This window comes from Hipposideros armiger, unplaced genomic scaffold (genome assembly GCF_001890085.2).
Source record: "Hipposideros armiger isolate ML-2016 unplaced genomic scaffold, ASM189008v1 scaffold_947, whole genome shotgun sequence".
Lineage (NCBI taxonomy): Eukaryota > Metazoa > Chordata > Mammalia > Chiroptera > Hipposideridae > Hipposideros > Hipposideros armiger.
The window spans coordinates 300,179-326,120 of record NW_017732297.1 but is presented as its reverse complement, the minus strand read 5'-3'; the positions used below and the strand labels follow the sequence as shown (position 1 = coordinate 326,120).

Below are 25,942 nucleotides of genomic sequence, written 5' to 3'. Positions count from 1 at the left end.
CCCAGACAACGGACACCACCTGAGTAACAGGCTGAACCGCAACAGGCTTCATGAGAGCTAACAGATTTATTAATTAAAATCTATTTTTCCTCATTCAGGGACTTTGGGGATACAGAGGACACCCCAACAAGATTGCTGGTCACAACCAAAGAAGCCAACGCGGTCTTCCAGGCGGAGCTTGAGACCCCTTCCTCTCATCTGAGATCAGCTAGGGTGAGAGTTCCGTGAATCCCCCAATAGGCAGGGACAGCTCTATGCCCCTGCCCAGCAGGAAGCGAATATAGAAGAGACCTTCTGTCCCTCAGCTTCCCATAGAGATTTCATGGGGATCACGTCTCTCAAGGGGAAGGCTAGGTAGGCAGATAGAGGCAGACGTTGGGTCTCTGCATTCCTGCACGTCCCACAGAATATGACTGCCCGGACCTCCCCTCTCCACCCAAAACTTCTTTTCATTGTAACTATCTGCCCCTAAAACAAATGGATGCAACTAGATCACACCAGTCACTTGCATCTGCACAGTACACCCTGTCAATCACAGGTGCTAATCAAGTGGTCCCACGCCCTTAGGGGAACAGCCCATTCTAGAAAAGGGATAAAAACCCCAAGTCCGAGTCTTTTTCCTTTTTTACCTTTTTGGACGCCCTGCTCTCTTGACCGCTTATTCCTTTTCAAGCCTTTTGAGCCTCGCCCTTGTGCATGGCCTACTCCAAACTCTTTGGAATGTAATTTCTTTTCTAATAATGGGCCCTTGAGCTATTCTCTACTGCTCGGGCCTACTTCTACTCTTTGAAATGTATTATCTTTTCGAATAAACTACTTTTTCAGCGCTTTTGTCTGGCATCTCATTCAATTCCTTGCTCGAGTTGCCAAGGACCTGGATTTCGCGCCGAAAAGGGCCCATTTTCCAACAACACAACTAACATGTAAGACTTCTTTCTATTACTACTATTATCTTTTTACATATGAAGAAACTAAAGTTTAAATCATTATGTGATGTCTTTAGGAAATTTTTTATTACATATAATTTTTGATATCAAGTATTTTCTTTAACACCATATTTACATTTTCATGTAAACATTTTCCATTCAAAAACATCTTTTTATGTACCACACTCTACACTGCATGGTGGACATACAAAGCCAGGCAGTCCATAAAATGGAATTACTATTTAGGAATGGGAGACAGACATCTAAACAAATAAACATAAAGAAGTATTATAGGCACTTAAGTCTAAGCAAATATAGATTATAGTAGGAACAGCATTTCACGATGGAGAGAGTTAAGTAAGCTGATTGAGGAAAAAAATGATTTGATGTTAGCTTTTGAAAGGCATGATTTAAGGCTACTGTAAAATTAAGAAGGGTCTCTGGTGTACAGGACTAAACATTTGAGGTAGAAAGGAGCTTTCATTCTGAATAGAAGATAAATCAGCACTTGTCTTTATCACCTGAAAGGAGGTCTTGTCTTTGATCTTTGTTTGATCTTATGGAATGGAGGCTACAAGCAGTTACTTTAAAAGTGCATGTTAGTAATCACTAGGGAGTCTATTTTGGTGCTAATTTGGTCGCCAATTTGGGTATTAGCTACATCACTAGTAACAAAGGGAAATAATACATATTAATAGCTCAGGACACTTGTGTATAAAAGTCCAAGAGCATAAATGCAGGTGTGTATGTGTGTGCGAGGGAAAGGGGTGTGCCTGTGTGTGTGTGCGTGCGTGCGTGCGTGTGTGTGTGTGTGTGTGTGTGTGTGTGTGTGTGTGGTGTGGGCTGTGCACCTTCTTGTTGGGATGTAAGTGGGGGTGTGATATAGGTTAATAGAGAAGTCTGTAGTTAAATGGACAAAAACACAAAAGTTGGCATCGGAAATATATACCTAGACCCAGGTTTGCACTATCAGGAAGACTGTGTGAAATGCTTCACCTTCCTGGATTTTAATTGCCTCTTTCAGGATCTCCGTGGTGATTCAAGTGTCCAAGCCTTAGTTATTTAATCAAGTCAAATAACTGAAGGTAACACTGGGCTTTTTACTATATTTTCATATGTTAGTCTGTTTTCCATACCAGTTAAAATAATATATTTTGTTAATTGAAGCTCTTTGTAAATTATTCATGTTTTAAAAATAGTTAGGAAAAGTTTACAAATAAAAATGTAGCATCTTATAATTACCTTTATTATAACCAGCCTAAAAATGATAAACTTTAATTTGAATTTTGCTTTTGAATTATCTTGTTCTGGGATGTACTTTAGATAAATAATTTAGGCAAAGGTCCATTTCTTTATTTTATCTTCAAAACTGTCATTTATTGATCTCTTACTATGCGCTAAGCATGACCCTAGGACATTTACATTTACTAATGAAATCCGTAAAATCATCCTAAAAAGTAGACATCATTCTCATTTTATGAATGAGAAACTGAGGACACAGGGATTCAGGAATTTAGCCAGGGTTACATAACTCCTGTAAGGTGAAGCCTTAGGGAAAGGAAACTTGGTTTAGGGAGAAAAGTAAAAAAAGTTGTAAATCACTCATAGCTTCTAACACAATGTAAATGTTAGTAACACACTTCATGCATGCACTGTTCAAATTCCTTCTGTTATGAAATAAAAACTTCCACAGTGGTGAGCCACTTCTATTCATCATTTACCTCTGGTATAGGATAATTTCACTAGTTTTTGTGTGTATATATGTATCAAGGTAAGAGCTTCCTGTAAAAATAATGGTAGATAAAAATTACATCGCCTGAATGGCTGTTTTGTTTATTGTAGAAAATGTCTTTGAGGCAGTTTTAAAATTGGTTTGTTGTGCTATGATTAAACGTGATTGCTCATATCTATGCAAAACAGAATAGTAACTCTTGGACAGATAATTAAAGTTAAGATATTCTTTCTTGAGGGTGGCACCCTAAATTATAGTTAGGATGATTTAATTGAGCATCAAATATACTCATGATGCTCATAAAGCATGAAGCAGGTGTGCAGCTGTTTTTGCTTCGTAATACATGCCCACCTGAATCCTATCCTTTGTGCAGCTGCATTTATGACTAAAAACCTGGGTTTTTTTACTGTTTTCCTTGTGTACTCCAATTTACATCTGTGACCAATCTTTTTAATTATGACGAACATTGCGGATGACACAATTTGGTTCCAGATGACAATATCTATTATACCCCCTTGAAAAATTCCTGGCAAATAGTATTACCACAGATGTCAGGTAACATGGCTAGTTAATGTTGTCTGTTCTTTGCTTTCAATTTTGGACATTCATATCAGGGAAGATAATTACTGAGAAACAGTAACTGAGCTTTGATAAAAATGAAGATCTTTAAGTGACTAAAATGTTTTGTTCATCCTCTTGCAATTGCCATAAAATAAAATGCTTCTGTGTAGTGGAATTTATTTATTGTTATTTGCTGAAATGAAAAATAGTGGACCACAGGAATTGATTTATGGGAGCAGTGGTCAACCAATGAAGTTTCAGAACTGCCAAAAATGTAATCGCTGCAACTAGCTTGGTGTTTTCTTCTCCAGTTATAGGATTGCTCCTAGATAGATGCTAGATCAATGGGGATATGAGTGGGTCAGTGTTAAGTGGATGAGAACTATCTGTTTCATCTTTAGAAGACTATCTCACTCCTTATAGTAATTGTTGGAATTCTCCTCGTATGGTGCTATGGATAGGTTTAATTTAAAAACTGGTAGAATGACCTTAAGTAAAATGATAAATGAACTTTAGACAAAATAATTTTTCATAATTTTCAGGGTCAAGAATGACATGTATGATACATTCATCATGCATTAAACAGAAAATATTTTTATCATCATAATAAAAATGAACCCCAAATTAGCACATATTTTAAATTACTCATGAAAGTATAAGCTGTATGAACACTATAAAGGCACAATACAAAGAAAACATAACTAACCTGTGAGTAGAGGACCCACCACAATTTATAGTCCAAAACGGGATATTTTGATAATAAAATGGGGAACATTATTTATCCTGAGACGACAGGCATAAACCAGGACTGCCTTGAAAAAAATTTGGATATGGTCTTCTAGTTATATGCAACTATATTGAAGATATAATTAACCAAAACATGAGTGCCATGAAATTCTTGCGAGGTCTGACAATTAAGTTTGTGAACTTGTTGCAACGATGTTGCTAACCTTTTTTGATATCAGAAGGATTATTCATTATGATTTTGTAACAACTGGACAAACAGCTAACCAAGTTTACTATTTGGAAGTGCTGAAAAGGCTGTGTGAAAAAGTTATACGCGATAAACTTTTTGCCAGCAATTCATGGCTCTTGCATCACTACAATGCACCAGCTGACAAGGTACTCTCTGTGAGGGAGTTTTTAGCCAGGAAACAATTAACTGTATTAGAACACCCTCCCTACTCACCTGATCTGGCTCCTAATGACTTCTTTCTTTACCCAAAGATAAAGGAAATATTGCAAGGAGGACACTTTGATGACATTCAGGACATTAAGGGTAATATGACGACGACTCTGATGGCCATTTCAGAAAAATAGTTCCAAAATTGCTTCAAAGGGTGGACTACAGGCTGGCATTGGTGCAAAGCTTCCCAAGGGAATCACTTCAAAGGTTAACATAGTGATATTCAGCAGTGAAGTATGTAGCACTTTTTCTAGGATGATTTCACGAACTTAAGTGATGACAATGAATACTTTATTTTTCTATTTCAGTATATAAATAATTACTTGAAAATTGTGTACTGATATTCATGGAAAGTTTAGATTTCTTTATCTTTTATCGCCTTAATTGTTCTCTCATTGACACCTGTATACAACATAGAGTTTACATGTTTTTATGGCAGCAGGGGAGAGTCATTTGCTCTGGGTGTCATGTCATCCACACTACTATTGCCTCTCTCATCTTACCTTTGCTTTCTTATGTTAGCATCCATTGAAATTTCTCTGAATTGGTCTTATTTGGGGGGATAGTGCCCAGAGGATTTTGCTTGTGCTTCAGATCGAATGAGCATCAAACTTGACAGATAAACACTAGTCTTATCAGTAATTCTTTGTGGCCACAATTCCCCAGGAAACATTGGCATGCCCTCTTGCTCTAGGCAATTTATTAAAGGTCCATCACCAAGAAAACATCTTTCCAATGAAGGTATTGTACCTTCTCAGCTATACTTGGGTTTCTCCTTCAGTGTCTCTAGGGTTTCTACCTAGAAACCCTAGGGTCTCATCCAATTTGGAATGAAAAATTGAAATAATAAAAATTTTCAGAAATGAATTTAGAATAGAGTTTAAAAATCTGTTGAAAGTGTCAGTGACTTAAACTGTTCTAAGCCTGAGTTGCACAATGTGAGTATGATAAAAAAAAAAAATCAGTGATGCATCAATAGATATATATGTGTGCAAGCAGCAAAATAATTATATTTTAAATAGTTTTTCTAAACTATAATTATGTTTCTGTTCATAAGAATATATTCTGTAAAATTAAAGTTCAAATTTCTGTCCAAATGCAAAATTGTATTTATATAGATATTTTATGGATTAGAAGAACAAAAAGAATAATTACAGATACATATAAATATAGTTATGATAAAAAGAACAATGAAGAAATACTCAATGCAATGATTTTAGGAAGTAATTATTTGTATAATCAAGTTAACTTTGAATTTTTTTCAATAAATTGATTGATAAATTAATCTATAAAAAACAAATAATATAGAGAGGATGTAGTTTAATAAATAACATAAATGTACCAATAGCGATCTTTTATGGAGAACCTATGATGTACCATGCACATTATAGATCCTGTCGGGTCCGAGTTTGTCAATCAGGGACCGTCTCGGTGTGATGCCCAGCTGGAAGAAAGCAAGAGGCAGACTGTGTGCCATAAACACAGCAAAAGCTCTTTATTGACCTGAGGCCGGGGCCAGAGAGAGAGAGAGATCCAAAATGGAAGCAGGTTTTATACTCTTATACAAACAACAGGTGCATGGTGCTAGCACACATGCGCAGGAAGGAAACTTACACCAACAAGCAATCAACATCCTGAAATATGCATCAACAAGTTGTTTCTCTTCCCCTCCAACCCCAATCTTACCCAAGGGGGAGGGGCAGGCCGGTCTCCAAAGCCTGTAAACATTTACTAACTGAGAGGCCCTAACACCTGGGCCCCACAGATACATTACTCATGGTATCTCTTATACGCTCTACAACTCTAGGAAGTACTCAGTAGCCTAATTTACACCTAAGAAGGGTGGAAAAATGAGTGAAGCCATGTAATTTGCCTAAATTAGCATAGTAGTTCTTACATGACACTCGTAGGTTTAAATTTAGATTTATCTAATTTCAAACCTCAGAGTCTTTTTATTTCTCCATTACCTCATTTTAATATGTAGAGACATTTAGTACATTTTAATTGTAATTGTAGACTCACATTTTATATAATGTGAAGTGTCCCCATACCAAAAAGCATTATCAGGAATATGAATATTGAAAAGCAGAAACCAGATACCAGTTAGTTCATTTCAGCAAAACCAGTGTGCTATTTATGAGATGAAGTACAGCCAAAACACCTAGCAAATATTAGTTATAAAACTCATGATTTCCATTTTGAAAATTTTAAAACAATTAGCAAATATTTTGATCATGTCATGCAACAGGAAATTTACTTATTCTTTCATTTTTATTTTTGACAGTGGTTTTGCTATTTATAGTAATGGAGTTTTTGCTAGTAATCCATTAACAGATTATAGTTATTAAAAAGAGCATTTAGAAAAAAGAGCATTTGGGCCGGCTGAGTGGCGCCATGGTTAAGAACTGGCTTGGGACGCCAGAGGGCCCCGGTTCGGATCCCACATATTAGGGCCAGTGACACTGCCCTCTACAGCTAAGATGCTGAACAACATCTCAACCTGGAGCTGGGCTGCCGTGAATCGCCAGCGATGGCATAGGCTGCAGCCCCTGTGGCAGTGGGTTGCCATGGGCTACCGTGTGTAGCCAGCAGCCAGCGTGAGCGGCAGCAGCTGCAGTGAGCGGCTGTCCAGAAGCCAGCGACTGATCTGCCTCACCCAGGAAGAGCGCAATGATGGTGCCAACTTGGGCCAGTGAAGCAATGTCCTCCACAACTAGACTGAAGAACAAAAGGACAGCAACTTGTCTGTTCCCTTTCCCCCGATTCCCCAGCACTGTTCCCATCCCAATTCCCCAATAAAAATCTTTAAAAAAAAAAAAAGAGCATTTAAAGGCAACACTTGTTAAGGTTCATATTTCTTTTCTCTGACATTTTAGGAATCAAATATTTACATACAAAGGACAATACATGAAAGAAATATAAAATATGACAGTTACTTGTATCTTCTCCCCCCAAATAAATGTGGAGTTTTAGAATATCTGAACATTTCTTCAGAATATGAGTGTTACATAATGTGCATTTCTGAAGGCTACTATTAAACCATTAATAATGTGTGAGTGGTATATCTGGGTCACACAAGTTTTTTGTTATTTCATGATATGTTTAAGCTGGAAGTAATATAAAAGGAAAATAGAATAATTTCTCAACATGATATAAAACTTGCATGCTTTAAAAAACCATATACTTTAAATAGTGGGGTTTTGGTTGTATAAGTTTATATAAACTAGATCTTAAAAGAATTACAATTCTTTTAAGAACCTGGTAGTTCTATTTCCAATGCAGAGTTTAGTTCTATCATGAGCCATTAACAAAGTTCCTTAGATATTGGGAAAAAACGTTAACTTTTCATTTGGCACAGATATTTTTATATGTAATCTCTAGTTATCTGAGCATTTCCTGAAACATCTGGACACTTTGAAGCTTAACCAAGATGGGCTAAACGCCAGCAGGAAGATTATAATTATATAATGCCCTTCATTTTGTGAAGTTATCACAGAGGAATTTATGCACACATATCCAGGATTCTATGCTCACACAAAGCTTACTCAAGGGCGGAACAGTTAAATTGGATTTGTGCAAACCCTTTAAATTATAATTTGTCCCAAATTCTTAATTAAGGTAAATTGCAAGATTGGAATGAAACCACTGGAATAAAAAAGGCAGCTCATTAACTGAAGTTATACTCAAGACTATAATTTTTTTCAAATGCATGATTATTATTCTCCTAACCATAACCTGAACATTAATGGTATCTCATTAAATCCTATAGGATGAGTCCTCAGCGAATAGTAGCCAGTTAAATTGAGTTAATTAAAACAGTGTTTTCTGACTGAAGAAAAAAAAAGTGTTTAATTGATTTCCTTTATACACTACACTGGACTTCAATTGTTGTTCTCAGATATTAGAGAAATTTTCTTCTTTGTAGAATGACTAGTGCACCCATTTACTAATAAAGGGAACACAAAGAAACAGGTTTATAAAGAGAGAAGTAGTGAATGTCACTAACTGAGACAGGTATGAAATTTTACTCCAATTGCAAGGTAACAATTAAGCCTGCCACTATGTGTAAATGGTGAGAGAAGACATGAAATTCCTGAGGCAAAGACACAAGACATCGTTACCCACAGCAAGAGCAGTAACCAGTGTCAGTAAATTTGTCTTTCCTTTCTGATCCCCAATTCCAACTGGGTGACACTGAGGGATAGATGACACCTATCCATGCAGTGGGCTGTCTTACAGGAGAGGAATACAGGGTCAAGGGCTCAGTAATTTTTTCTTTTCCAGCTTTATTGAGGAGTAGTTGACAAATAAAAATTGTATATATTTTTGTGTATAATGTGATGTTTTGAAATATGAATACACTGAGAAGTGATTACTCAATCAAGTTAATTAACACATTACCTCAGTTTTATGAGGGGTGTGTGTGTGTGTGTGTGTGTGTGTGTGTGTGTGTGGTGAGGCCATTTAATATCTATCTCTTATCAAATTTCAAGTATACAATACAGAATTATTAAGTACAATCATATTATTCATCCTGCATAAATAAAACTTTGTATTCTTTGATCAACTTCTCATTTCCCCCACCACCTGGCCTCTGGCAACCATTGTTCCACTCTCCACGTCTATGCATTTGATATTTTTAGATTCCACATATATGGGAGATCATGCAGTATTTATCTTCCTGTGCCTGGTTTATTTCACTTAGCATAATGCCCTCCAGGGTCATCCATGGTTATGAGCTAGCATAAACATTCTTACAAGCAGCAAATAAACCATCCTCCTCCCTGCAGGGAGAGAACATTTATTTTCCCTTAGTCCTTGCCTACTTAGCTGCCTATGTGACTAACTATGGAAACTACTTAATGTTAGTAGAAAAATAAGACTTGCAGTAGGGCACCCTCAGCAAAAAGGTGCAGAGACACCCAGGACCAATAGTGGATCACCTCTCCAAAGAGTGAGGTGTCTGTCTAATTATTTTCTTAGTCTTTTAAGCTAAAATACTAATCTGAATCTTTGTCATAGATACCGCCCTGGAAAAGCACTATCACATGAATTTAAGAAATAAAGAGACATAATAAAAATAGTTTGACCTATCACATTTATTCCCTCAAATTGCTTCCCTAACATAGTACTTAGTTCTTTCATGTTTAACTGTTAATTTTAACAGCACAGGTCTCCATTTAGCTTTGTGTTGGACCTGGTACTCAGAGAAGAAAAAATTGAGACAAGATTCAATGTGCCAGGATTTTATCTGGGAAAATACCCATGAGAGAAAATGAGGAAGAAGTTGGGAGACTGGAAAGCCATTTGGTCACTATGTGAATCTGACCCCAAGTAAAGGAGAAAGAAAAGGAAGTTTGGGTAGAAAAGTCCTAGATTGCTGTGCAGACCGAGGCCTGTATGCTAAGGACATCAGGATTCCTCAAGCCAAAATTGGAATTAAAGGGAGCCCCTTGTCTCCCAGTAAAAAAACCTGCTGTGCTCAGTAATTGGCTGGGAATGGCCCATGGAATGTGTGGCCACTGATGAGGCTCCAAGATGGATTCCAGAGCAAGGAGTAGGGGCATGAGGAAAAACAACGAAAGTCTGAGTACCGATCCAGAAAAAAACTATATTACCATGAGAAGGACTAAGCTTAAACTGGTGGTGATCACATTACATTGAATGGGCAAGTTCATCCTAGTTCAGAAAATAAGATACGGTTGTTGGACGGAATGCAGTTTAGATCAATAAAATTACATATGCAAATATCCAAACTGTGATGATACAGTTCAAGCTCACTTTGTAGGCTTAATTTGTCACTTATTTATATTTACTGTTTAATTTTGGCTCCTGGAAATTATGACCTGTATTTTTAATATCCAAACTTTTCCCCATCTTCTTAAAGTGGTGCATAACGATCAGAATATGTTTAATATATATTAATGATGTAACTGTTTGTACAGGTTAGAGAAAAACTCTTCGTCATGATAATCTTCCTTTTCATCTGCTTTGAATATATAACATGAGCCCAGAGTTTTAATGAAACTACTTGGCATTGACTATTTCCTATGAGATTTCATAGATGTGGTGCTAGATTTCATAGAGTGTGTATTTGAACCGGTGTGTGCACATGTGTCTGTATGAGAAAGGATATGTGAAAAAAACTTGGACTATTCTGAAGGTGTCAAGACAGTGAGACACACTATCTTAATTTCTTTTAGTCTTATTTGATGTTTATGTGAATTTCTGTGAGTGCATTTTTGCACTAAAATCTGCTTACTCGCCCTAGAATTAGAGGAATTTGATGATTGTGACAATGGCAATGACTTTGGAAGATGATAGTAAATGTGGACTCCTAGAGATTACTATGGGTTTGTAGGATACAGTGAAACTATGATAGGAGTGAAATTGAAGTGACTTTAAGCTGTTAACCATTTTCTGGGATGACACTCAGTGCTTGTTACAATCTTTAAGAGGAAAAAAAATATATGAATGGCACCTAAGAAGAGTTTTCTGAAGATGGTAATAACTGTAATTTTTATGCAGATATCAGGAAAAACAGGCATGTGCAAAATGACTTTAAATCTCCTCAGACTTCAGTTGTAAAAACTGCCTTACTAGAAAAAGTGTAAAACGATATCAAACAAGGTCAGACAGAATCTTTGGTTTTGTGTTTGTTAACTGTATTGACACTATGCTGAGCTTTTCAAATATTTGGCTGACAAAAAATAGTTTAAAACCAGAGGGAAAACTTGCAAGGTTGTGCTCCAAGCCTCATAATTACAAAAAAATATACAGCTTTTATATTTATTTGTGGTGTAAATCGATTAGGCTGAGACCTGATCAAATAAAGAGAAGACAAGCTACTAGAGTGAAGATGTGAGTGGACAAGGAGAATGACTGAATGTGAGCTCAAGTGTCAAAACTGGTGATGTAAGTTCAATCTCCTGCAGTTTAAAAGAAATGCACAGTGGTATAGGTTTCCAGTCATTGATTACTGCTAAATGTAAGTCCCTCACATCTAATTTATTTTTCTTCTGATTACTCTCACACAGTAAATTTAGGTTTTGTTCTGGAAATCCTCATAGTCTCATATTGAACATCTTAGAAATATCCTCTATTTTTTTTTCCTTTCTGATCTTTATGTCTTTTTGTTCTATTTTCCTGGAGATTTTCTTATCAATTTACCTTTCAATCCTTTTGTTGAAACTTTTCAATTGTGACACATATTGTTTTCTTTTCTAAGGTACCTTTTCCCTGTGATCTTAGCAGCTTATTTTCTGGGGGGTTTTTTTGTTTGTTTTTTTGTTTTTTGTTTTTTGAAGAACAGCACTGTTTTTTAGTGAGTTTTAGTCCAGAATACAAAACAAGGTGCTAGCTGTGACCTCAATGTTAGAACAGTAGGAAACAATGGCTTTTTCTTCCCCCCATGAGGGCAAGTTACAAAAGTGTATCAGATGGATGGGATGAGACATTTGAATCTGTTTTTGAAAAATCACCCTGAACGGCTAGTAGTATTATTGCAGTTTCAAACTTCCCATATCCTCTTCGCCCCACCCCCACCAAACAGGAAGTCAAATTCTGGGACCTTCTTGATCCAAGGGATTTTTGTGGGAGAATTTCTCTTTTGAGACTTTTAGAGTACAAGGGTCATTCTTCTTGGTTTTGTTGCTGAAGTCGTTGAGCTTTGTCTCGCTGGATAAGTCAGGAAGCTGGCGCGGTTCTTTACGAGTTCTTCTGAGGAACTTTGACTGTGACAGTTTTCACTTTAGTGTATACCTGCAGACCATACTCGCCCGGCTCCCGGCCATTCCCAGACATCTTACAGCCACCAAATGGCAGCTGGGCCCCAAAAACGTCACAGCAGTTGACCCACACAGTACCAGCCTGGAGTGGCTTAGGACAGATAATTGGCTTTGTCCAAGTCCTTTGTGAAGACTGCTGCGGCCAGCCCGTACTTGGAATTGTTGGCTCTCCTAACGACTTCCTCTATGGTCTTGAACTTCAGATCAGCATCACTGGCCCAAAGATCTCCTCCTTTGGGATGGTCATGCCGTCTTGCACGTCTCCAAACACAGTGGGCTGGACGAAGTAGCCATGGTTAGCAGCCACTCCTCCACCGCAAAGGAGCTTCGCCCCCTCCTCCTTCCCAGATTTGATATAGCCAAGGACCTTCTTAAACTGAGTTTCGTCCACCTGTGGCCCCTGCTCGGTCTGGTTGTCAAAGGGGTTCCCAACCACCCGAGACGTGGCCCGGGTGACACTCCGCTCCACAAACTCCGCATACACATCCTCCTGCACAAAGACCCTGGAGCCCGCACAGCAGCACTGGCCCTGGTCGAAGAACAGGGCTCAGGGGACCTGCTCCATGGCCCAGGCCATGCCAGCATCTGACATGACGATGTTGGGGCTCTTTCCCGCCAGCTCCAGGGTCACTCTCTTGAGGTTACTGTGACCCGAAGCAACCTGGATTTGGTGGCCAACCTCAGTGGAGCCTGTGAAGGCCGCTTTGTCCACATCCTCGTGGGAGGCGATGGATGGCAGCCCCAGCTGTGGGGCCAAATCCAGGAACAATATTGACCACGCCAGGGGGGAAGCCAGGCTCCTCAATCAGGTTGGCCACGTAGAGGGCGGCCAGTGGAGTCTGCTCGGCCGCCTTCATTACAACCACGTTTCCAGTCGCCAAGAATGGGCCCAGTTTCCACACTTGCATCAAGAGCAGGGAGTTCCACTGGATGACCTGCCCGCACTCCCCGCAGGTTCCTGCCGAGTGTAACTGAAGAAGTCCCCATCGACGGGAATGGTTTCTCATGGTACGTATCCACCCAGCCGGCATAATAACAGAGACATTTAAGGACCAAGTCCAAATCCGCCAGGTAGGAGATGAGGTAGGGCTTGCCATTATCCAGAGTCTCCAAAGCGGCCAGGTAGGTCCGGTCCCGCTCCATCAGGTCGGCCAGGCGGTTCAGCAGCCGGTCGCTTTCCGACGCGTCCACACGGCGCCGGGGCGAGCCCGGCTGGAAGGCGGCCCGCGCAGCCTTGACTGCCCCGTCCACGTCATCCTTGTCCCCTTCAGCTACCTGGCAGATGACTTCCCCGGTGGATGGATTGACGGTGGGGAATGTTTTCTTGCTGACAGCATCGTGCCATTCATGGTTTATGAAGATGTTGTAGAAGACCTGGGGCTGCTGGTTGGGGGCCGGCACAGTGTGGGTGGTGACAGCCGACAGCTGGCAGCGGCCCAGGCGGTCCCTGAGCCCCGTGGAAGCGAGTGCGAGGCGGCGCGGGCAGTGTATGTGGGGTAGCGGTCCGGGGGGATCACTGCGCCAGCAGCTACATTTTCTTATATTGCAAAAAGATCGAAAGCCCAGGTCTGGCTTGGCAGCAGGAACAAAGCAACTTCTCTCGTCCTGGTTCACATATCCTTAGTGTGTGTCGGACTTTCCATCTTACAGTTTCAGTGTAGCTGGTCCTCCGATGGCATTCCAGGCAGGAAAACATAGAGAACAGGAAAAAAAGGCATGTGATATTCTATAGGGTCTGCCCCTCTTGAAAATATTTATCTGAAATGCTGCCAAAAGGGTGACATCTGTTCATAGTTCTGTAAGGGGGCTGAGATGCTTAGATATTTTTCTGTGTACGTAAGAGCCTTAAGTAAATCATGTTTCTCTTAATATGGAGGAAAGAACATGGATACAAAGTAAATCATCAACACTGTATACCACAGTGAAATTTATTTTTTACTCAAAGAAGCTGTAATAACCATCAGAAATTCAAAAGTGTAGCACTGGAAAATAAATTGCAATAATGATCTATAATTAACTTAAATGTAATAATGTATTGATTCATTCAATGTCAGTCACTCTGCTACTAAACAAGATATTGTAGATAAAAGTCTTCATTTTCATGGAATGTCAATTCCACTGGGAGAAGACAGAAAATCAATCATTCAATCAATTATATATGAGAATAATGGTATCAGATGGGACCAGGATGTGTTGAAATTGAAAGCCAGAGGAAAAATTTTGAATCTATTCTAAATGCAAACTTTTCTTGCTTGTGTTTGGCTTTATTTGTATTCATCACATTCATCATTTTTTTCAGCTGCATCTCATACATTCATTACCACTATTGTTTAATAATATGCTGCTTAAGTAAACAATAATTTATTTGTTATTTAACTTACCTGTAAACACTTGGATAGTTTATAGTTTTTTTACTTTAAAGAACTGTACTGCTAAGGATATTCTTTTACATATCTCTCAGTTCACATGAAAGGGGTTTTATAGTGCCTATACCTTGAAATACAATGCAAGGTCACACAATTTTACATGACAGTGGTCTATAGTTTCCAAAGTTGTAGTTCCATTTGACACTCAAATAAGAATCAGAATCCCATTTTGTTCAAAATCCTCACATTAGGTATTGTCAGTATACTAAATTTTTGTCAAATTGATGTGTGGGTTTATTCACAATGAGGGTTTTAACTTGTTTTCTCTTATTATTAATGAGGTTGAACATCCTTTTTCATGTTTTTGCCATTTTAAAACATATTTTTTTCTTCCATGAAATGTTTCTTTTTGTCTTTTTTCTATTAGATTATGTCTTTTACCTGCATATTTACAGATTTCTGTATATAACTTGGATATCAATTATTGCCAGTAATTTGTGCTGTGGTTTACATTTTTGCTTTATTATAATATATCCTTAAAAATATATTATTCCCTTCTATTACTATCAGTACAATTTTAAAATTACTTAATATATCCTTTCTTGTCCTGAAGCTATCAAGGTATTCTCTTATAGTTCTTCTAGAGTTTTAAGATTTTTTTTTCAGGTTTAAGAGTCTAATTCATTCATTTTCATATGTGGGAAGTGCAATATTTAGTAAGAGTCAAATTTATTTTTGATCCAGTTGTAGAGATTACAATTTTTTAAGCCATGTTTATATCTTAAACAGTATATGCTATGGCTGCTTTAGTCCTAATTTGCTCCTAATCCTGTTTATCAGCTTTTTGGGGTCACTACCTAAAACACAGGAGTCCCTGAGGTTTCCAATATATGATATCTTAGCCTCCGGGAGCTGCCTACATGCTGTTCAATCTCCTAGTTTCCTTTTCCTTATAAACTAATCCAAATAAGCCTAATGTCACCCCAAATTTTAAGATCCTCTATCTTTTTTCCCAAGGTTGGCTCAGGAATTACTGTATTGCCATTCTAATATCCTTAAGCATTTGTTGTTCTTATATTTTTTCTAGCTTCTCTATCCTTAGCAGTAGCGATCAAAATTATTTTATTTTTTTAAATCATTTTTTAAGTGAACATTGGATCCCTTGGCCTGTTATTTTCAATTTTGTATTTTAAAATTTTTGTGTTCTATTGGTTTATTTTCTTAATTTTTGAGGCCAACATTTATGGTCTCATCTTTCTGACACATTTTTTTTCATCTTTTGTGTTTGTACATAGTAATTGCATATTGTTTCTAAAAATTCCAGTATATTAAATATCTAGAGATAGTATTAGATCTGTTGCTTCTTCATCTTACCTTTATTAAAAAAAGCTTTTGTCCTTGTGTATTGGTAACTTTTCATTTTGGTGTTCTAATCTCTGGGAATCCATATATCCTAAATTGTGAATGTTTGTTTCAGTAGAGGATATTGCTTATTTCTGTTAAAAAACAAGGATTTTCCAAACTTTGAAACAATTATCCCTCATGGAAAACTCCTAGCTGAGGGTAAGAATATCAAGCTTATCTCTCCCATGAATTTGGGTGGAGGACTTAAGTCTCTTAATTTTAGTGAGCCATTGGTATCTGCAACCCAGTTAAACCCCATTTTTTTCTTATTGATCTGTGAACTTTGTACTGATTTATTTCCCATTTCTCCTTTGTCATACTTATTAGTGATCCTAATAACTTTAAAAAAGTGTTATTTTTGTTAAAATAGAATATGATTATTGAGTAGGAGAGCCTATCTTCATGCCTAGCCAGGAACAAAAATTAAAATTCTTATTCTTTCAAACAACTTATCTATCTTCACATAGTCCATAATTATTAAATACTGATTAATGTATTTGGAGAATTAAAAGTACCTTAGTAGGTGGTCTTTCCCTGTCATTATGGAATAATATTGCATCAATTATTGTAATAAATTCAGTTAAATAAAAAATTTCATTTTCAGAAATGTACAGGATGTGGTATTAATGAACTATTCATATATTATTCATCATTTTAACATCTGACCCCCCACAAATTGAAAGAAAGTTGAAGGGAGAAGACTCAAAATGAGTACTGCTTTTGTCATACTGATGGGTATGGTACATTCTGTTACTTTTTGTTTATTTGAGATACAAGTAGAAATCTTAATGGCATATACTTTTAGCTTCAAATCTGAAAGAATAACCAATAGAGCATTTTAAAATCCATATCGGTGTCATTTACCAAATCCATGTTAAAATTTAAGATGAAAGGAAACATTTTCTTTTAGATTTTGGAGTTTGGAGGTTATTATGATTCTTTTACTAATATTATTTTTACTAGTAATATTTACTAATATATAAAAATTATTTTACAAGTGATCTTGAATGAGTTAGTCTCTGGAACATTACTCTTCATGAGGGAAAATCATAATAATAAAATTTCTTTGCTTTAAATGCCCTTTTGAATATTAAGAACAGAAAACTGTTCATTTAGTTAGACCATCTCATTTAATCTGGATTGTGGTTGTTTGGAGAAGATCATGTAATTGGAACTGATGATTTCTTATTTTATTACTGAGCACACAATTATTTGTTTCCAGTCAGTAATTCTTCTTTTGTGACGTTTTATGGGTACCAGATGTGTTCTGCTTGTATTGTCAGCAACCCCAAAGCTACAGATTGAATATGTTTGCCCCCACCCCCCATAGTCATACTAATGTATTGAACTTCTAACCCTTAATGTGATGGCATTGGGAGGTACAACCATTGTGAATAGAATTAGTGCCCTTAGAAAAGTCACCCAAGGAAGCTCCCTTGCCCCTTTCTGCCATATAAGGTTGCAGTGAGAAGATGGTTGTCAATGAGGAAGCCAGCCCCGCCAGACACCAAATCTGCCAACACCTTGATCTCGGACTTCCCAGCCTCTAGAACTATGAGAAATAAATTTCTGTTTTTTTCATAAGCCACCCAGTCTATGGTTTTTGTTATAGCAGCACAAATTGCCTAAGATACCCAGTAGTGTCAGTTCCTTATAATCATGATAGAAGTTAATTTTGACAAAGTTATGTTGATTAGGTGGACAAAATAAAGAAAAAGCAGATGGAAATCATAAAGAACCAGTTTTTAAAATGAAGTTTTGAGCAATAACAGTAAAGATGCACAAATGGACACCAGTCCCTGGATTTGTGTTCTAGTGGCGCCTCTGCAGGGAGTTCTATCATGAGGACCATGGCAAGAGCACCAAAAGACTGTGCAGTAGCCGCTACATAAACAGCTACATGAGTGGTACGAATAGGTGCCAAGGGATTCCGGTGGAGGTGGCAAGTGACTTCTTGCTGATTCAAAAGTGATTGCAGTTCACACAGGACTTTAAAGATGAATAAGATTTTTATTTTTTTAGGTGGTAGGATAAGCATTTTAGGCAGAGGGAAATAAAAAGTCAAGGCATAGAATTAAGCCTCAAAAGAAAAAAAAAGGGAGGGGGAGCAGCAAAAGATGAAAAATGAAGGGTAGATTAGAAGACATTCTAAGAAGTTCAGAATTGATTGTGAGGATTTTAATTTTAGGTTATAGTCAATTTGACTCACTACTGACTTCTCCTTTCTTGTATTAAAAATGGCCTGGTGTGGTGTGAGAGACTACAATGGGTATGTCTATGACCCAAACAGCTAAAAGTTAGATCTGGGTGAATGCATGATTGAACAGGATAGACATCTGTATACTGTGCTGAGCTAAATATTTCTGAGAAGTATAGAATCAGGACATTAAAAGCTGAACTGGTCATAATAAGATGAAAAGAAACAAATTACAGAATGTGGCTGAAGAAAACTAAGTAGGATGCGTAGAGAGTGTGTATTTCATAAGCTTCTGCTGTTGAAGTCCCAGGAGATAACTTAATTTCTGCACTTCCCAAGACACCAATGTTCACTTCTCTCTGGAAAGTTGTAATATCTCTATCCCCATATGCTCTTTATTTGAATAGAAACTTGGGTTTCTGTTCTTCACAACTGAAGGATTACTGACTGGAATAGTCAATGTATAATTATGGTAAAACAAATAAGGAAGCCTCGTGATTACCTCTGAGCTCTGGAAAGATAATTCTGGATTCACATGTTTGTTTATTAAATTAAGGTGTAACATTGTTATTCCAACTCTTAATGTCTAACTTATATATTACATTTGAACTCATTCCTCTTTTTTTGCTTTTAACTCTTCCAAAGGCCTCATCTTCAATGAAATTCAAAGGTTGTTTTTATATTCATGTATTCAATAACCACTTGTCAAAACTTTTTTTGAATGCTAGTCACTGTTCTTGGTGGTAAGCAACAAAACCAGAAATATCAAAAAAGTAGGAAGCGAAAAAATTAAGCAGAAATCTCTGCCCTCAGAGAGCTCCCAGTAGAGATAAAATGTTTGAAAAAGATTCATTTTAACTAAATAAATATTTTTCCAAACAAAGAGAACATGTTTATGCTGGAAAATTTGGATATGAGTTTTATTATTCTTCACTAAAACTGACATAATGTAGTTTTGGTAGTATTTAATACTGGCTTTAAATCATTAGGCAAAATACCAGCATTTTCTGTTTTACTTACTGCATCTTAAAATAAAGATTACACAAAATAATTTCAAAGAAATGCTAAATCTGGTAATGATTTAAGAAAAAAAAATTATAACGACATCATTATGAAAGTAAAATGTTGAAATGATTATTTGAAATTTCAATTTTATTCAGTTAAATAGTTTGGACATCACAGAACCTTACGTCAGTCAGGGAATACAACAGCTGGCCATTTCATAAAACACTCAAGAGGACACTTTAAATCAATGTTATATAAAGTATTGGTCATAATTAAATTCTAGGTATTTGAAGTTCTCTCACCAATTGTGAAAAGTGAGTAATTGCCAGCATATAAAACACTTTTGAAAGCTTTACTTCCAAAAGTAAGTTTTTTTCTTTTTTTTTAAATGTTATCTAGACATCAGAACATTTTTTTAGCAGATCTAGTATTTAGAACTTTCTAAATACTAGAAAGATTTAATGGGAAGAAAAAGACATTTATTAGTCCCTTTCCAAAGCTCTAGAAATAGTTTTACATACTTCATTGATTTTTTTTAGTGAAGTGCAGGAGGATTCACTTTAGAGATCAGTTAATTTTGCTCTAGTATAGTTTAAAACCAGTTTTTCAACAAAATTTACAATAAATTTCCTATAAAAATCAGTTATCATTTTTTGTCACAGAGGATTAATTCCATCCTTGAAAATTCCTTCATCCAGATATCCATGGGGATACTTACTGTAATGTTTCCTGGTATACATACTTCAGGTTCTTTAAAACAGTAAATATTAACTCATTGAGCTTTTTTTTTTTTAAAGATTTTTTTATTGGGGAATTGGGGGGATGGGAACAGTGCTGGGGAATTGGGGGAAGGGGAACAGACAAATTGCTGTTGTTTTGTTCTTCAATCTAGTTGTGGAGGACGTTGCTTCACTGGCCCAAGTTGGCACCATCATTGCGCTCTTCCCGGGCAAGGCAGATCAGTCACCGGCTTCGGACGGCCGCTCACTGCGGCTGCTGGCCGCTCACGTTGGCTGCTGGCTACATACAGTAGCCCATGGCAACCCACTGCCACAGGGGCTGCAGCCTACGCCAGCGACTCAGGGCAGCCCAGCTCCAGGTTGAGCTGTTGTTCAGCATCTTAGCTGTGGAGGGCAGTGTCACTGGCCCTCATATGTGGGATCTGAACCAGGGCCCTCTGGCGTCCCAAGCCAGTTCTTAACCAACGCGCCACTCGGCCGGCCCTCATTGAGCTTTTATATTAATTCCCTCTCAAGTATATGTTATTGATGACATAATGTTATTCAAAAGCTACATGAACTTCTGTTTTATGTTCTTCTCCTAGAATTCTTTTTAAATTACTCGGAAATGTTTCCTTAAGTTGGGTATTTAACTCTTGAGTTCCAGCCACCTAGCTTATTTCATTTCGGCTCATTCTTGCCTGACATTAATTAGAGGATTCACATAGTATTCTGTAATTGGCTTCAACACCAGTTCTTAAGTTCTGTGTGAATAATCTGTTGCTTTTGATAAGCTTTTACTACATTTCACAAAGACATTTATCGATCTTTTGCAATATGAGAGTGAAATGCAACCTTTCTCCTAAAATGGTGTGTCTTTTCCTACACTGTGATGTGACTAATCAGAGCTTTCCTTTATGTTTATAAGATGGATATTATGCTTTCATGAAAATGCTAGACTACTATATGCATATGCTTATATTCACATGATAAACTTTTCACTTACAATGTGAAGTGACAAAATAATTTTATGTTTGCTATTTTAACCAATGATTTTTGAGCAAGTATAAAATCTACAGAATGTGAAACTAGGCCATCTTTATAATTACAAGATTTCTTTGCCCTAACTTATTAGGCACTAGTATTGTGATGTGTTAAGCTACAAATGCCCTTCACCATATTTCAATTAATGATACTATATTTTATAGATGAATCAGAATGCTTGCTCTATTCTTTTAATTATTTATAAATCAGAAAATAACCACTGGCTTATTACAGCAAAAATAACTTTGTTAGTAACATTAATTTATGTTTGTTAAGAAAATGGTAAACTTATTTACCTTTTGCTAGGACTTTAGTGTGGGTAGGTATTGAGTTAGTCTACTCAGGACTTGAGCTGGTTTGGGGAATGCTGTTGCTATGGTTACTCTTGTATACCATAGGCTTCAAATTATGTGAGTGTCAGTTTGTGTTTCCAGTGGTGGCTGCTGTGACAGAAGATTCCTCTCAATGTGTACTCTATCCTCAGTTTCGGGTCTTCCCTTTGTACTTGTGCCTCAGAGCACAGTTCTTTCTGTTCTGGTTCTCATTTAGCTGTAGACTGCTGGCGGGTCCAGGAACATTCTTTGTTGTTCTGATTCAGCCTCAGACTTAAGCAGGTGCAGTGTCTATGGGTTGTCAAGACTGGGGGCCCTTTCAGGAATTCTTCAACTCCCTCAGGTGTACAAGATTCTATATTCCAAATCCAGGATACATACCTGTCTTTATCACAAGCCCTGAGGTTTCTTTCTTATTTCTGCTCTCTTTTCTCAGCTGTAAGGAGTCTTCACCCGTGCCCTTGCCCCAGTGGATTAAGACTCTTTTCCGTGGGAGAGAGAGAGAAGGATGGGAAGGGTACTTTGTGCCTTCCCTGCAGGATGGCAATGCCTCCCCCTGCCTCTCACCCACACGAGTGTTCTCAGGGCTCTTGCCCTGTCCCATTATCTCCCGTGAGCACAGGAGGGTGGGAAGGTACTGAGTGTTGAGGATTCCCTTTGGGTCTGGGGCTCCCCAGGTTTCTAAATCTTCCTGGTAGCCCAGTCTCATTTTTCAGTAGTTTGTTAAAAATTTTAAATGACATTTTACCAGTGTGTGTTACATCTGGTGTCTATCCCATTGTAGTAAACTGAATAATTCCCCTGCCCCCAAAATATCCACATCCTAATCTCTGGAATCTGTGTTACTTTATATGGAAAAAAAAAAGGACTTTGAAGATGATTAAGGGTTTTGAGATGTGGAGATTGTCCTCATTTATCTGGGCGCGAACTAAATGTAATTCTACATATCGTTGCCATAGGTAAGTATAGGGAGATTTCCCACAGATGGAAGGGGAGAAGGTAATGTGACCGCAGAAGCAGAGATTGGAGTGATGTGGTCACAAGCCAAGGAATGCCTTCATCCACAGCAGCTGGAAGAGAAAAGGGAGAAATTCTTCCTTGGAGTCTCTAGAGGAGTGCCGCCCTGCCAGCATCTTGATTTTTGGGCTATTGACACTAACTTCAGACTTTTGGCCTCCAGAATTGTGACAGAATGCATTGTCATTGTTTTAAGGCATTAAGTTTCATTACTGTAGGCAGAAAGCACAGGGCTGTGGGGAAAAAGGGGGCAGGAAGGGAAGGCGGACATGCAGAAAACAAAGGAAAGAGGAAGTGAGATCATGCTTAAGAAAAGGTGCAGCTACAGCTAATTATAATGGATTATAATATTATTAGCACTGCAGGCAGAAAAAAATCTCCATCCTCTGTGTTGCCATGACAGCTCTGACAAGGGCCAAGTAAGGATGAGGAAATTCCACCTCCTGAAGGGAAGGAGTGGTCAGTGAGGACAGCAAGGACCCGCCTGGGAACACCTATAACACCACCCCTAAATCTTGAATAGTTCACACCCTCATTCGAATAAAATCCTAAACCACTTTGTTTTTCCGCGCAGTTGCCCTCCTCCTGGGCTGTCCACTCCCACTATTTTGGGAGTGTATTCTTTTCCTTTCCACTGATGGTTGGGTTTTGTTCACACGATTTATTTGGTATGTCTTGAATTCTTTACTGTGACGTTTACCAAATACCCGTTCTCCGGTAACACTTTGGGGTAATTTGTTACAGCACCCATAGGAAACTAATACCCATGGAAGCAACTTTTCATGTCCCATTTTTCTTGAAGGATCTTATCTTTCCTTACATTTCAGGCTACCTGGTTGCCCTGTGACCTTGACTTTCTTCTTGGTTCCATAACGTTATGATTTTGAGGATTATCTAGCATTCTTCTTGTGGTTGTAAAGATGGGAGCAACAGTCTAACTTTTGAATTTCTAAGCAGGGTTTGTCAACATCAATACAGTTGTCATTTTGGGCTGTATAATCTTTTCTTTGTATGTGTTCGGGGTGCTGTTTTGTGTATTGCAGAATATTTAGCAGCATCCCTGGCCTCTGTCCACTATATCCCAGTAATAACGACTCAATTATGACAACCAAAAGTGTCTCTAAACATTTCCCAACGCTCCTTGGACAGCTAAGTTGCCCTCACTTGATAACCACTATTCTAAGGAGAAACTAGAAATTATGTATTCTTTTATGCCTGTCTAGTTTCACTCAACATATTATGTTTGTAAGATTTATCCCTGAAAATACAACTAATTTATCAATTCTATTGTTGACAGACAGTTGAATAATTTACTTGTGCTATTACACATAGTGCTATAAAATTCTAGTATATGCTTTTGCTGAACAAGCATATGCATTTCTATGGGGCATTTTCCTAACGATGGAACTGCCAGGCCAGATGGTGAGTAATCTCACAACTGTATTGGACACTCCTGAATAGATTTCCAAAGCAGTTTTATAAGTGTATCCTCCCTCCTGTGGGTGATTAGAGTTCTGGTTACACCATATCCTCCTTGACATTTGTTATTTTCTATATGTTTTTATTTTATCTATTGTGGTAGGTGTAGTATGGAGATATAGTTTGCATTTCCCTAATGTCCAATCCATTTGAGCACCTTAATGAGAGGAGCCAGACTCAACATGCTACATAATGAGTTAGTTTATATAATATTCTTGAAAATGTAAAGCAATAGGGGAAAAAAAAATCAAATCTGTGCTTGCCAGGGGCTGGATGTGGTGAGTGGGTTTCATAACAGAAGAGCATGAGGGAGTTTTTTGGGGTGACAAAACGATCTGTATCCTGATTGTGATGGTAGTCAAATGACTGCAGCCATCTTTCAAAACACACAAAGCTGAGCTATATCTTTTATTTGTAATAAATTTTTCTATACATGAGCAAAAACTTCCCTCCCCCCCATTATATACCTAAAGCTGCCTCAGAGAACAAACATTTCTTTCACCCTCAAAATAACCGAGTATCCTTTTAGATTAAAAAATATATCGATATGTTAATTTTGCATAGCCCTCTATTTCATAAAGCAGGTTTTCTAATTATACAAAGCCTCAATAAATTACACGTAGGCCTGATAGATAAGATCATTGAGCAACTGCAGTTTCTCTGCCGTTTCAGTCTTACTCTCTGGCTCCACAGAAACAGAATTTAATGTCATTATGTCATAGGAATTTGCTGCACAGAATTTTCATCTATCAAAGCTCTGTCTTACGATCGGGCATCAAGATCATAATTTGATTAGATATGGGGAAAGACTATTAATAAAGATTCTAGAATAGAATTTTTAAAATTCTGTTTTAACACATATTGCAAATAAGAGACAGGCATATTATTCTCTATATATGTACACTTCTATGGGTTCTCTTTCTACATTATATATTTTTATATTATATATGCTTTTTTGCATGGATTTATTTTAGTTATAACTAATAGATGAAGTGAAAGTAATCAGGTAAATTAAATATTTTTATTTAAATATTTTGTTAGTAATTAATATATGCCATATATATTATTAGATAAATTTTCCAATAAAAAAGACCATTTTCTAGTTCTTTAAAACAGAATTATAATGGTTTTGCTTATTTTATATAAAAAAATCATATTTTCCTTAAGACTTTAGTAAGCATTCAGTAAATATTTTTTGGCTGCTTGATTGATTGCATCACCCTAAATTCAATATATCTAAACTATAACTCATTGTATCTTCAAAAACCAGTTTTTTCTCATGCTTGAATTTCTTTTGTCAGTGATAGCCTTACTAAACCTAGGTACCAATTTTCCTATAACTCTTCACTCATTTTACTTTTAGCTTAATCTCTAATCAGTCTTCAGATTCGCTTGAGCTTTCCTCCATGTGTCCTTCATACATTCATCTTGTTTTATATGTGACATTCTTTCAGACGTTTATCAACTCACAGTTGTTATCACGTTCTTACCAATCTTTTCCTTCTGGTCTTCTCTATCCTATTTATCATGGCCGGATTAATTTTCTTCACAAGGCTACAGAGAACATGCCTCAAGAGATGCACTTTATCCATAGTTATGGATGTAAATAAGTTAACTTGTGCTCTCTTGCTGCCTCTCTCTTACTATTCCTTTAATTCAATGTCAGAACACTAGGTATATTCATTATTAAATACACTATGTTTGTTAGTACTTTTGCTTCATGTTACTTAGCATGTTTTACATTTACATGACTAATGATGGATGACTATTTCTGTTTTGGATAGATTATAAGATACAAGAAGACAGGGGCAGCATTTGTTTACCATTATATATTTAGCATTTACACTGTGTCTAGACAAAGAAGACACTCAATGAATATTTTGGGGAGAAGGGTGAATGGATGACTGAATAAATGGGATATATAATATATTAATATTGGGTTGTTGGAAAAGTCATGATGCATTTTTGCAATGAAAAACACAGAAAAATATGTCATGACTTTTCCAACAACCCAATATTTTTATTAAAAATCTTTCTAAAATATAAATGTGTTTATAATGCTCTATGTAATAAATGAGCTCCTTCTACATTGTTGTCTTCCATTGTTTAAACATTTTCTCAATTAGAGTAAATCTTAATTTACTTATTTCCAAAATTATAATGTAGATTTCAAAAACTGACATTTTT

General features: G+C 37.2%; 1 pseudogene; it reads right to left on the bottom strand.

Annotated features, from left to right (window-relative positions):
* Positions 1–12,066: 12,066 nt before the first annotated feature.
* LOC109375419 (aldehyde dehydrogenase, mitochondrial-like) lies at positions 12,067–21,968 on the bottom strand (annotated as a pseudogene).
* Between the last annotated feature and the right edge of the window lie 3,974 nt (positions 21,969–25,942).